The sequence below is a fragment of the Vidua macroura genome, chromosome 2, assembly GCF_024509145.1.
Source record: "Vidua macroura isolate BioBank_ID:100142 chromosome 2, ASM2450914v1, whole genome shotgun sequence".
NCBI classification, from domain to species: Eukaryota; Metazoa; Chordata; class Aves; order Passeriformes; family Viduidae; genus Vidua; species Vidua macroura.
The window spans coordinates 97,130,988-97,142,309 of NC_071572.1; positions in this window are offsets into that span (position 1 = coordinate 97,130,988).

Consider the following 11,322-nt stretch of genomic DNA (forward strand, 5'->3'; position numbering starts at 1 on the left):
GAAACTTCTTTTCTTTTCTTTCTTTTTTTTTTTTTTTAAGGTAAATATTTAACACATTCAAGAGTGCTCTGTTCAAAACATATTCTAATAAATAGCAGTTTGGGGAGCAGAAAACCCATTTCTCTAAAATTTAATCTTTACATAAAGTGTCTGAAATAGACCAAATCAAGAGTGCTTGCCACCTTCCTCACCTTTGTTTCTGTGTCAAGTCATAAACAAATATAAAATTTTACCAAATGTAGCACTTGGATGGACAAAGGAAAAATTGTGCAAATGGATTTCTGGAACCTGTAAGATTTTTCTTGCTTTCTCTGTAGGTAGTAGAAAAGTAATATTTCTTAACTGTCCTTTTTTCCCCTGAAACACTTCCTTTTACAAAACACTTTCTGAAATATTTTATTTGAGGAAAAACCATGCAAAAAAATGTGGCAATAAAGAAATTAAAGACAGAGCCTGCTTCAACACATATCTTCTCATTTATTCTCTCTACTCTAAATATGCTCTTTTCTTGCAGAAGATTTTTTTTCATGAGATTTATCTGTAATGCCCAGATACATGAATTATGTGATTAAAACTACTGATAGGTTTTGTTTGTGACTTGTCTGTGATTCTGTGGAATGTCGGTATTTTACTGAATAAGGCTAATTATTACATTTAGGTGCCAGCTCTCCATAATGAATGCAATGCAAAGCTTTTCAATGGCAAACTATAACTGAGCTGTCAGATGATAATAAAAACATTAAAGTTTATGGAAAAATAGGGAAGAAAAGTCTCCTCTTTCTCACTTGACAAGTTCTGAAGTGCATTTGTGGAAGTCATTCAGGTCTGAGCATTCATGCATGCACACTGAGCTCAAGATTCACAATTAATTCCCGTTTCCACCTCCCCCACAGCCTGGCCATCCCTTCTGTTTGTGCATTAGCTGGAAGCCCCCACACTGCCTGGTGCCCCAGGCTGCAGCAGGGCTCTGTGGCAGGTCACCTGGCTCACCCACAGCCCTGTCTGACAGGGTGAGTACACAGAAGGGGAACGGCTGTTCTGTGTCATCCCGGAGCCAGCAGCTCTGAGGCATTGCTTAGCCCTATGTCCAGAGCATCCCATCAGTTAAGGTTCTCCTGCTCTTAAAACAGCACCCAGCCACAGCCCCCAAGGGCGACCACGTGTGCAGAATGAATCTCACTGCAAGGCCTTTGTGAGAGATCTGTGCCTTCCTCTGGTCACATCTTGTTTCACAGCAACTCTAACTGACCTATTGTATCTTCATTTGCTGCTATGTCTTGTCAAATGAAGAAATGTGCCTGAAGCACCCTGTGTTTTCTGACCCACAGCCGTGCTTGCCTGCTCCTCGGAGAGAAGGAGCTCAGTGTCTCCTTCACAAGATCTGAGTGCTCAGATCTTTGGGAACCCATAAATGTGTGGAATACATCAATACAACCCATACAATGCTGAAGACAATGCAATTTTGGTAAACAACCTAAACCAGTTTAGAGAGGTAAAACAAACATTTATTTTACCTCTTAGCAATTTTAGGGAGTTTACACTGACTTCATATGATTACTTTTTTTTCCACTAAGAACACATCTTCTCCTATGATAGTAGAGCTCTTCTTGGGAAACAAACCTTAGTGCAGAGAAGTGATTTGCAAAGAAGAGGTAATGCAATTCTATTTCCACTCTGAGCTGAGGAAGGTGTTGGGAATTATATGCTACACAGGCTGAGAGCCAAATCCCCAAAGACAGACCTGAAAATAATGTAGTTACAACCATACCCTATGCTGCTGGATTCTTCCTTCTAGCTATTCACAGAAATATCAGTAAAAATGCCCCCACAGAAAAACCCTGGGCTTTGTGGAAGATTGGAAACTGGCTAATCATGTTAATTACAGCCCACACAGCTTGTCTTAGCTCCCATTCAAAGGAGAGATTTATTAACGAAGCCACCACGTTTCAATAAAGACAGAAAGAAATCCATGTCATGTTTAATGTCCTTCTTGTTGTTTTATGTCCAAAGGTCCTTTGGGGCAGGGATTTTTCATCCAGAAAAGTAAAGCTGATGCAAGATAATTTGTCCTTCACACAGACATACTCCTTTGGTCCTCTCTTAGAAACTTATCTGAGTTGCTGAGGCAACAAACACTTTGGTTTGCCATAGGTCACACACACAAACTGGGAATCTCATCCACAGTTGTTTGAAGTTAATAGGATTTCTTCTCTGCTGGATGTTTACTTAGGCCACGTTATAGAAGACACTGAGTCTCCGTGAGGGAAATTTATTAGAGACTGGGGGAACTTGACTGGCCTTGCCATTTCTCATTCTGAGAAGTAAGGACACCATCCAATGACCAGACAAGCGTCTCTCACTCCCAAACATATAGTGACAGCACAACATGATAATTCATGGGTTCCACTCAATTGAATCAGAGTAACCTCACCCAAGTCAATGAACTCCCTTGAGGAGGTAGAACCTTGGTATTTTTCTTCATATGTTTTTATTAGTGCAATACGAGTGTCTGAGATGGGATTCATGTAACATGACTTTGGCCATCTGAAAGTGACAGCCTCTGTGGGGGTAATGAGCTCACAGAATATGTTCAGTGCCTGCAGAGGTTAATGCTTCCACACTTCCTTTAGAGGTACAGGAGACGTAGTAGTTGTTATCAGCAGTGCAGCCTGGACTGCACTGAGAAGTCACTACTATTCAGCTGAGCAGTCACTACTCCAGGGTGAATTTATGTGTTCTCCTTGGCTTTTCACTTAGTAAATAGTTCCTCTTGAGATGAATTATTTTTTTTCTAAAAAGCAGATCATTTAAAAAGCAAACTAAACCAAACCAAACTGGGTTTACTCTGTACACTGTACTTTATAATCAGTATAACTAGTGGTTTAAAAGGAAACATAACCAAGGTTTAGCCTAGACAACTGATTTCTTAAAAGCTACAGTTGGTTAAACTGACTCCTAAGCCCAGTATTTGTGGAACTTCTGAAAACTAGATGCTGGGAAGCATGTAGAATTAAGAAAACGATGTCCTAATGACAACAGCTGAGTAACTCAGTGGTGCTGTTCTGTCACCAGCGTAATTTCCACTGTCAGCTGTCAACTTGTCAACTCATGTGAAGCCAAGTTTACTATGGCTCTGTCCCCTAGAGTCAGTGAAAGCACAGGGCCATACCAAATGCTCTGGCATGAGTCCAGCTCTTGTGCAGGACAGCTGTTGAATTGTCCCACCCAAAGCCCAGCATGGCACTTCTAATATTTACTCACTTTTTAAAGAGCCTGGCCTCTATTGCCTCCCTCTTGCACCCTGCCAGGTTTCTTCCACACAGGTTTCAGCAGCAGCTGAGGTTAGTGCTGTCAGCCAAGTACAGCACAGGGATCACTCAGGAAAAGCTGGCAGTCCTTGGGCATCCAGAAGCCCAGTTACTGGCACACATTTTTTTGTCATTGATTTATCTTTGGTATTTATCTGGACTCTTTATCATGTAAAACAGAAAACAAAAATCCATGTACTATAACAGTGAAGCTTTCTTCTCTTCTGCAAACTGTAAAATAATACAACTGATCCACTACACTCTTATGCTGTGATATTTCTGCCACTTTAAGCCAATTTTGGAGACGTTATCTAGCAGAAATAAAGGCAAGAAAAATCTTTTGGGTTATATTTGACTTTGTCAATAATAAAATAGCAAAGAATTTACGGAATATATAAACAACATGGTAATATTTCTGATAGCACAGAATTGCCTGGATTTTACTCTCTGACAGCAGTACAGAAATACCCAGCAGGTGAATGTTAGGCATGAGTGTTATGCTTGCTCTCAAGGTCATTTTGAGGATTTTAAAGCAAGTACAAAGGCCAGCCCTCATATTCATCTGCTTGATATCCCTCTCATGCCAACACTGTTTAAAAATGTGTTGCTCAAACTCACTCTGTCAGAGAGGTGAAACTACTGTTGCAAAAGCAAACAGGACTTCGTCTTGCTAAACTTTTCATGTATTGGAGAGGTTCTCAGTTTCTCTTATGCTAATAAAAAAAATCTATTGGTTTCCTTTTAATTAATATCAAATGATGTCTGAAAAGAAACCTCAAAGAAAGATATTTTCACAGCATAATGGGACCTCAGTAAACTTCCTTTTCATAACTGCCTGTGAAAAGGCAGACATTGCACAAGTGACAATGAAAAATAAGAGCAAAGGAATTAAGACATTCAAATGTCTTAAAATTACTTGAGAAAGGGTTCATCTGTTTCAGTCAGTCTTTTGCCTGAAATGTACAAATACTTCTTTTTGTCTTCTGAGTCATCCATAAGTTATTTTAAGTTATCCATAGCTCAGTTGTATGGATCTTATTAGAGAGAGCTTTGCTAAATATTAATAATAGGACAAATTAAACTGAAAATCAAAAATCGTCACATTCCTACTCTATACAGCCAGGTTTTACTTGGATACCTCTGTCTGTTTTGCACTTTTGCTTTCATGCCTTTCCCTCCATAGCTGATAGTAATAGCAGGAGAGTTACCATAGGCTGGGCTCCCTCAGAACTGTGCTATGAGACAGAGCTTGCCATAAGGGGCTCCTGATGCTTTGTATGTGGAAATTATTTTACAGCTGCTGCAATATATAAAGCATGAAGTGTTCTTTTGTGGCATCAATTCTTATACCAAAACACAGAGGCAGCTGAAGGTGGAAGAATGTGTGGCTGGCAGGACTGAGGATGCTTACCACACGCTGCAATGAACGCTGCCCTCCAACCCACCAGTACATATCTAGGCCCACAGAAGTACAAATTATACACTGAACTGCTCTTGAAATGGTGGTTTGCAGGAGTCCAGCTGTCTAGCAAACCAAGTTTGTCCCTCTCCCCAGAACAGGCGTAGTGTTACACTTCTGCACTTTCTGCCTCTCTGGGCAGAGCAAAAGTGTGCAGATTTACCAATATTTCTTCTGTCCTTCCTATGATTTGCCATTTTTGCTTCTGTCTCAGTAATAGGAATAAAAAGTCCGATTAAAGTGCTTTTCCTGATGTATGGTCAGGTCCTGCTCTGTGGGTGAGCCCAAGGGGCCCCATCCTCCCCAGCCTGAATACACCCTTTCTCTCCTTGTACTTCCAAGAACACAAATATGATCCAGCCCATTCTACCCTGAGTTCAGAAAAGCCTGTGAAATACTACTTGATGTTGTATTCTGGTAGGATACACTTCAGATGTGAATGAATGCCATGTCTCCGTGGTGTGAAAAGTGTTCTTCACAGGTTTGCCAAGAATTGGCCTTTTACTGCCAAGTTTTCATTTACACTCTTCAGGGGCAATGTGCATAAATGCTACTACCCTTCACTAGGCAACTTGCAGCTGTTAGGAGGAAGAAAATTCCAGCAAAAGCCTGTATTTTTCTTCAGCTCTTTTAAGGGCCATGAAAGCCTGGAGCACAGGGAAAAGCAGTTTTCTATTGCTGATGGTAACGATAAGCCATTATTGCTGATGAGCTCAGTGTGGAGCTGGAGAAAAAGGGTCTGGCTGCTCATCAGACTGAAGGTGCAAGGCATTAAAGGGGATTAAACCAGCACAGCCTCTGCCAGCCTAATCCACTTGGCACCGATGAACTGTAGGGAGGTCTGGCTGCTTTGTGCTTATGGCATGTACAAGGAGGCTTAGAAAGAAAAGAAGTAGTAAGTTTAGTTGCTATGGAAGCTTTTGGTGGTAATTGACTTTTGTGATCCTTCCTTTTCTCCCTTCTCTTTTTTGTAATTGTTGATTAGAAACTGTGCACCACTTTAATGCCCATGAAATAAAGGAAGTTTTTATTTCACAGTGAAAAAATCAGAATTTTAGGGCAGTACAAGGGCTTGTGAATATGCCGTTTATGGTCAGAACACGGCTGCAGTGCTACCTTTGCTCTGACTTTGCTAAGGCAGGTCCCAACTTCATTCGAGGCAATGGAAACACTCCATGAAGTTATCTGAGAATGAGATTGAATCCCTATATGCTTTTTAAGTGTCCAGAACACAGTATACCATAAATCCTGGAAGGCAGCTTTCAGTGGTGGTACATTGTCCTATAAGGAAGGAGGAGCATCAAGAGAAAATCAGATCTTCTACAGTGAATTTGATCCTGATGGAGGCAATTTCTGTTCTGAGTGTGACTGATCCACTTCTGATGGTTTCTGATCCCATACACATGCTGGAGACAATAATGAAAGGTTGTATATGTCTGCAAATAAAAAGAAAACATTATTCTTTATATTCTAGGGACAGAGATAGCCTCTTCTCAGAAAAGGTCAGACGAGAAGCATGATGCTAGGTATTTGCACTTAGCCAGGGAAGAACTACCCCTGTCCTTTGATTCTGACATGAGTGTGGAGAGTTTATGTTCCAGCCACCAGTAAAGATTAACCTAGCAGCTTCTCCAGAGAAAAATTTAAAAGCAATTTTTTTCATCTGCAATCAGCAGTGAGGAATACATAATGTTGTAGCTATCTGCAGAGAAAAGGATTTTTTCTTTTTTGAGCACTGAATGTCTGGTTGTCATTTTGTTCTCTTTTTATTAATTCAATACATAAATTCAAAGGGTAACATTGTTCAGACTGACTTCAGCAGGTAGGACGTGTGTGTTATTCTCTTAATTAAGCTATTGGAAAGAACTGAAATTGCAGTGTCAGAAGGGACAGGCCGGGAGTAGTGCAGTATTTGCTAAAAGGTAATTTTTAGGGATTAATGTAACAATGGCTCTGAAGACCTTTCCTCTTTTCACTTTTACTTCTGACCTTTTCTGTCTAACATAGATTAAGGTTTTGAAGTGAAATATAAAACCAGTGAATTACTCCTTTGGAACAAGAAACCTGTTAAAATAAAGCACTGGGTATATTTATTTGTAAACTGAAGAGAAAGACAACATCAAAAAATCCACTAAACACACAAAAACCCAGAGGCAGAAGTTTTTTAGAGGAAAAGCTATCTGAAAGGCTTTCATTTTCTTTGCTTTTGGAGTAACCACTATGGATGTGAAGATAAGAGATCATTAGACCTACATCAGTATGTGGCATAAGGGCTCCTCTTCTGTAGCCCATCAAGCATGCAATAACCCAACTGAAATTCCCACAGAGGTTAAACAATAGCCTCCTGTTTGTAGCTGCCTCCGGTTCATTTAGTAGAAAATGTATAACCCAAGTTTTATCAGATTCAGCTATAAAGACGAGGTGCTCAATATTTCCTGTGCTAAGTGGGGTTCTTTGATCCATTGTCCTGCTAATTACCAACTGGGTTGACCTCTTCCTGGATTTAACTGCTCTTGTCCATTTTTTTCTGGCTCCCTGTATTTGCTTAATTAGACATAGCCATGAATGCTCCCACAGTTCAAGCCATCTTGAAGCACTTTAACTAGCCTGTGTGGATCTGGCACCTTATGAGTTAAGAGTCAGTCTTGCTCAAGGACTTGATGCAGAGGCCAGGAAAGTCAAGGAGAGACTGTAAGTCAAATGCCCAGACCCTGGTATGGTAAATAAAATCCAGCATGAGTCCCTGAGTGTAGCTGGAGACAGGCCAATTTGTACAAGTAGAGAATTTGGTCCAAAAGTATACTTTCTGATTTTAAATTCAGAGTAACATTTTTTACACAATGGACATAAGAAAGACCAAATTAGGTGTTGTGGGAACATTGTAAGTACAACTAGCTGAAGAAGACAATGTTTCACTGTCTTTAAAAATGTTCCATTTTCTTTGTGTGATTCAAGTGTGAAATATGGTAAGGGATCTTATTTTCAGTCTTTTTATTGCTGATTTTTATTTACTTGTAGACTTGTAGACAGCTGATGTGGAAGACATGCTGAAAGGCATTGCAGTCCCAGCCCCAGGGAACATGTTTGTCAATTCCAGCATTAATTTATCTACAGTACTTTAAAAACCATAATAGGAACTCCTTTCTCCTTTAGTAATCTATTTTTGTGCTTCTCTGTGCTAGCAATTAGATTTCCCCCCCCCCTTTATATCTATTTCTCCACAGCTGCAATATAGGCCCATTAGCCATTATCTTCCCATTGGATAGAGAAAATTATTTACTCCTTTTTTTTTTTTTTTTTTTTTTTGTGATATCCTGTTATATATTTGAAAATAGTTCCTATAATCTTCTCATTCAAGACTAAAGATTCTTCTCTAAGTCATCTTTGTTTCTATCTATCCTGGCAGTGCATAGGACAAATCTGTAGGAACTTAGTGTAGCAGACCTTGGGTAAGACCTTAATTTAAGATGAAGGCCCCATGACCTGTGGGAAGTATGCTCCTCTTCCTAAGTGTTGACTCTCTTAACAGAATGCTTGGACAGATGATTAGTTCTTAGAGGAGCCAAATGTCTTTCTTCTCACTTTCATTAAGGGCCTGGGCATCCCGAGGGGTGTAGGAATACAGAATCTCTTGTAGAAATTATATAAGTTTGCACAATCTATGACAAGATGCATTAATGGGGAAAAACCATACAGACAGTGGCCATTTTAATACTAACCCATGCTGATGGACCCAACAGAGATAGAATCAGGATCTTCCTTCCATAAGGGATGAACCCATGCAGGTCATTCCCATCAAGAAGAATTAGATGAATTGTGTCATGTTTCGAGATACATCATGAGAAATTCTTCTCAATTTACATTCTGGAAACAAAGACCTGAGATAGAACTGGTTTGGCTAAACCTAAATTTTACAGGTAGAAAGAAGGGAAACAGAAGAAAATGGAAAAGGAGGGTAGAAAAACAAGAAGGCCTCTTAGGAAGTTTTATTTACTGTGTGGTTGCATGCTGGATATGTTTAAATAAATTTGAAGATTTTTCGTTTGAGAATAAGGCACAGATTACATATCATAGAACACGGGGTCTTCCTTTCATTAAAGGTGTTTTTTTTTTTTTCATTATCAGGCTTTTGGTGCCTGCAAAATTAGGTGTGAACATTCAGTTCATCTATAGTTTTGTGTGTGAATTTATGCTAGAGAAGAGCAGTTCTCAAAACTTAGGATATATCAAAGGCATTGCTTGAGATAGCCACATTGATGAAGGTTAAAAATGAAGTGTTTAAACAGCTTCAAAGTACTCCACTGGTTAATTCTGCCACAGCAATATCTCAAACAGGAAGCACAGAAAGTTAATAGTTGGTCTCAGTCAGGATTTGGGTTTTTTTCTTTGACTACAGTGCACAAATGATTTCAAAAGTGTTATTCAATTTGTTTATGTTTTAGGGAATCCCTGTGGTTTGTCATATCACATGTAGCTATTTCTTTAGAAAACTGCATCTCCTTTTGTAAGCTTTCCAAAATCTGTAAAGAATTCCTGGAAAACAAAAAGCATGTGTATGATTTCTTGGTGTGACAATCAAACATCCCAAAACTCTTGCTAATATGTGGAATCCTGAGGATGACTCACTTCTACAAGCAATTCCTACACACACATCTCTTTTCATCCCTAGATCCCAGTGCTTATAAATACAAGATATTTCTTATAGTTCTTCCTTCTAATGTTTTTCTTAATTCCCACTTCAGAAATAGAGTGTGTGTCATCATCCATGTGTTACCAAGAGAAAGTCAAATACTAGGAAAATTCCAAAGCTACACAGTGCAAATGTAGGTATGACCTCTGTGTTCTCCTGTCTCCAAAAATATTCTGGTTCCAGGGAATTTTGAATCTCAGACACTGACAATCTTCAGAAGATTTCAGAGAGTGTAGCATATTCTTATCAAACTCCTAATTAACGTATGCTATGGCTCATGGAACAGCTACAGACAGTCTCTGGGTCACAGGCACTCCTTGAAAACACTGAGCTAGGTAACATTTTCCTCTGCTTCTCATGAGTTGGTAAAAGCTAGTTGCCTTTATTTACTTTTTTGGGTTATTTTGGTTGTTGTTTTTTGTTGTTGTTGATCTTTGTTTGTTTTGTTTTTCTTCCTAAAAAAAAAGCTATTTTGCACTTTCAAAGCACAGTTCAATTGAGCAAGTCATTAATGCTACAGCCAGCTTGGGGAAGAGGTGAATTTCTTATATTTTCATGGTTAAGGAAACCCATATGGAGAATTGAAAGGGATGATAACTGGATTGTTTACTGTTATTGTGCAAAATCTATACATAAAACTTGCTTCAATTAAATTCTGCTCCTCCTAGGAGCATTATGAAGCTATTAAAGCACACCAAACTCTAAAGCAACAGTTTCCAGTGAGAGAGAAAGACATTTTTTTGACTGTAAAAATTATTTTGCTGGTCTTCTGTCCAGCACACTTGTTTAAATGATGTCTAAATGTTTACGTGTTTACCTGCTGACCCTTTCTTTGGCAGAGCACGATTACAGTTTGCACATTAAGTGCTCACACTCTCCGCATCAGAATGGCAGGAGGAACATGCAGCATATCCCTTCCCTTCCCTTCCCTTCCCTTCCCTTCCCTTCCCTTCCCTTCCCTTCCCTTCCCTTCCCTTCCCTTCCCTTCCCTTCCCTTCCCTTCCCTTCCCTTCCCTTCCCTTCCCTTCCCTTCCCTTCCCTTCCCTTCCCTTCCCTTCCCTTATCCTGTGTGCTTTGCAGACAGCCATATGGTTCCTAATCAGGGAAAACCAAAAATTGCAACTGACCATTCTTGAAGTGTTCATCCTCACAGATTAAGCTTTTCGTAAGTTTTGGCTAAAGGATCTTAACATCTCTATCACTAAAACAAAAATAACGTTAGCAACTGGCATACATCTGAGTGGGTTTTTTGCCAGTTGATAGAAATTTCTTTTGAAAATGATAAATTGCAGTTTTACTGCTCCTGAGCTTCACGGAGATTGATAACAATACTGACAGACCTTAGGGACACATCTCATCAGGACTGGCATTCCTGGCAGCACTGTCACGCTCCTTGTATTTATCTTTTCTTTTACTCTAAATCGTAATTCTCAAAATAGCATATGACAAAAAACACTCATCAACTTCTCTATTTAGCTGAAACCATTTGGGCAGCTGGCTCACTATTCCTTTCCCAGACAGCATCTTCACTCTTCTGCAGAGTTCAATGGGGGTGTAACATGAAAACATATCCATGGTAAGAGTTGGCATTCAGAGAGAGAATTTAAATTTAGACCTAGCTATTCTTGCCCCAGGCAAGCAAATGCCTAGAAACTAGCAACTATAGCAACTATATTCAGATGCTACAAAGTGCTGTACTTACACAGAGAATCCCATTGGTTCACTAAAGGTATACAAGCAAAAAGGTGCTTAAGTGTGCTGACAGGTCTCAGTAGGGAAGGGATGACACAGGCAGATGTCATCGTGCTGTTGTGACAGCAGAGACGACAGAACCTTGCCAAGATTCAGAAGGCAACCATATTTTT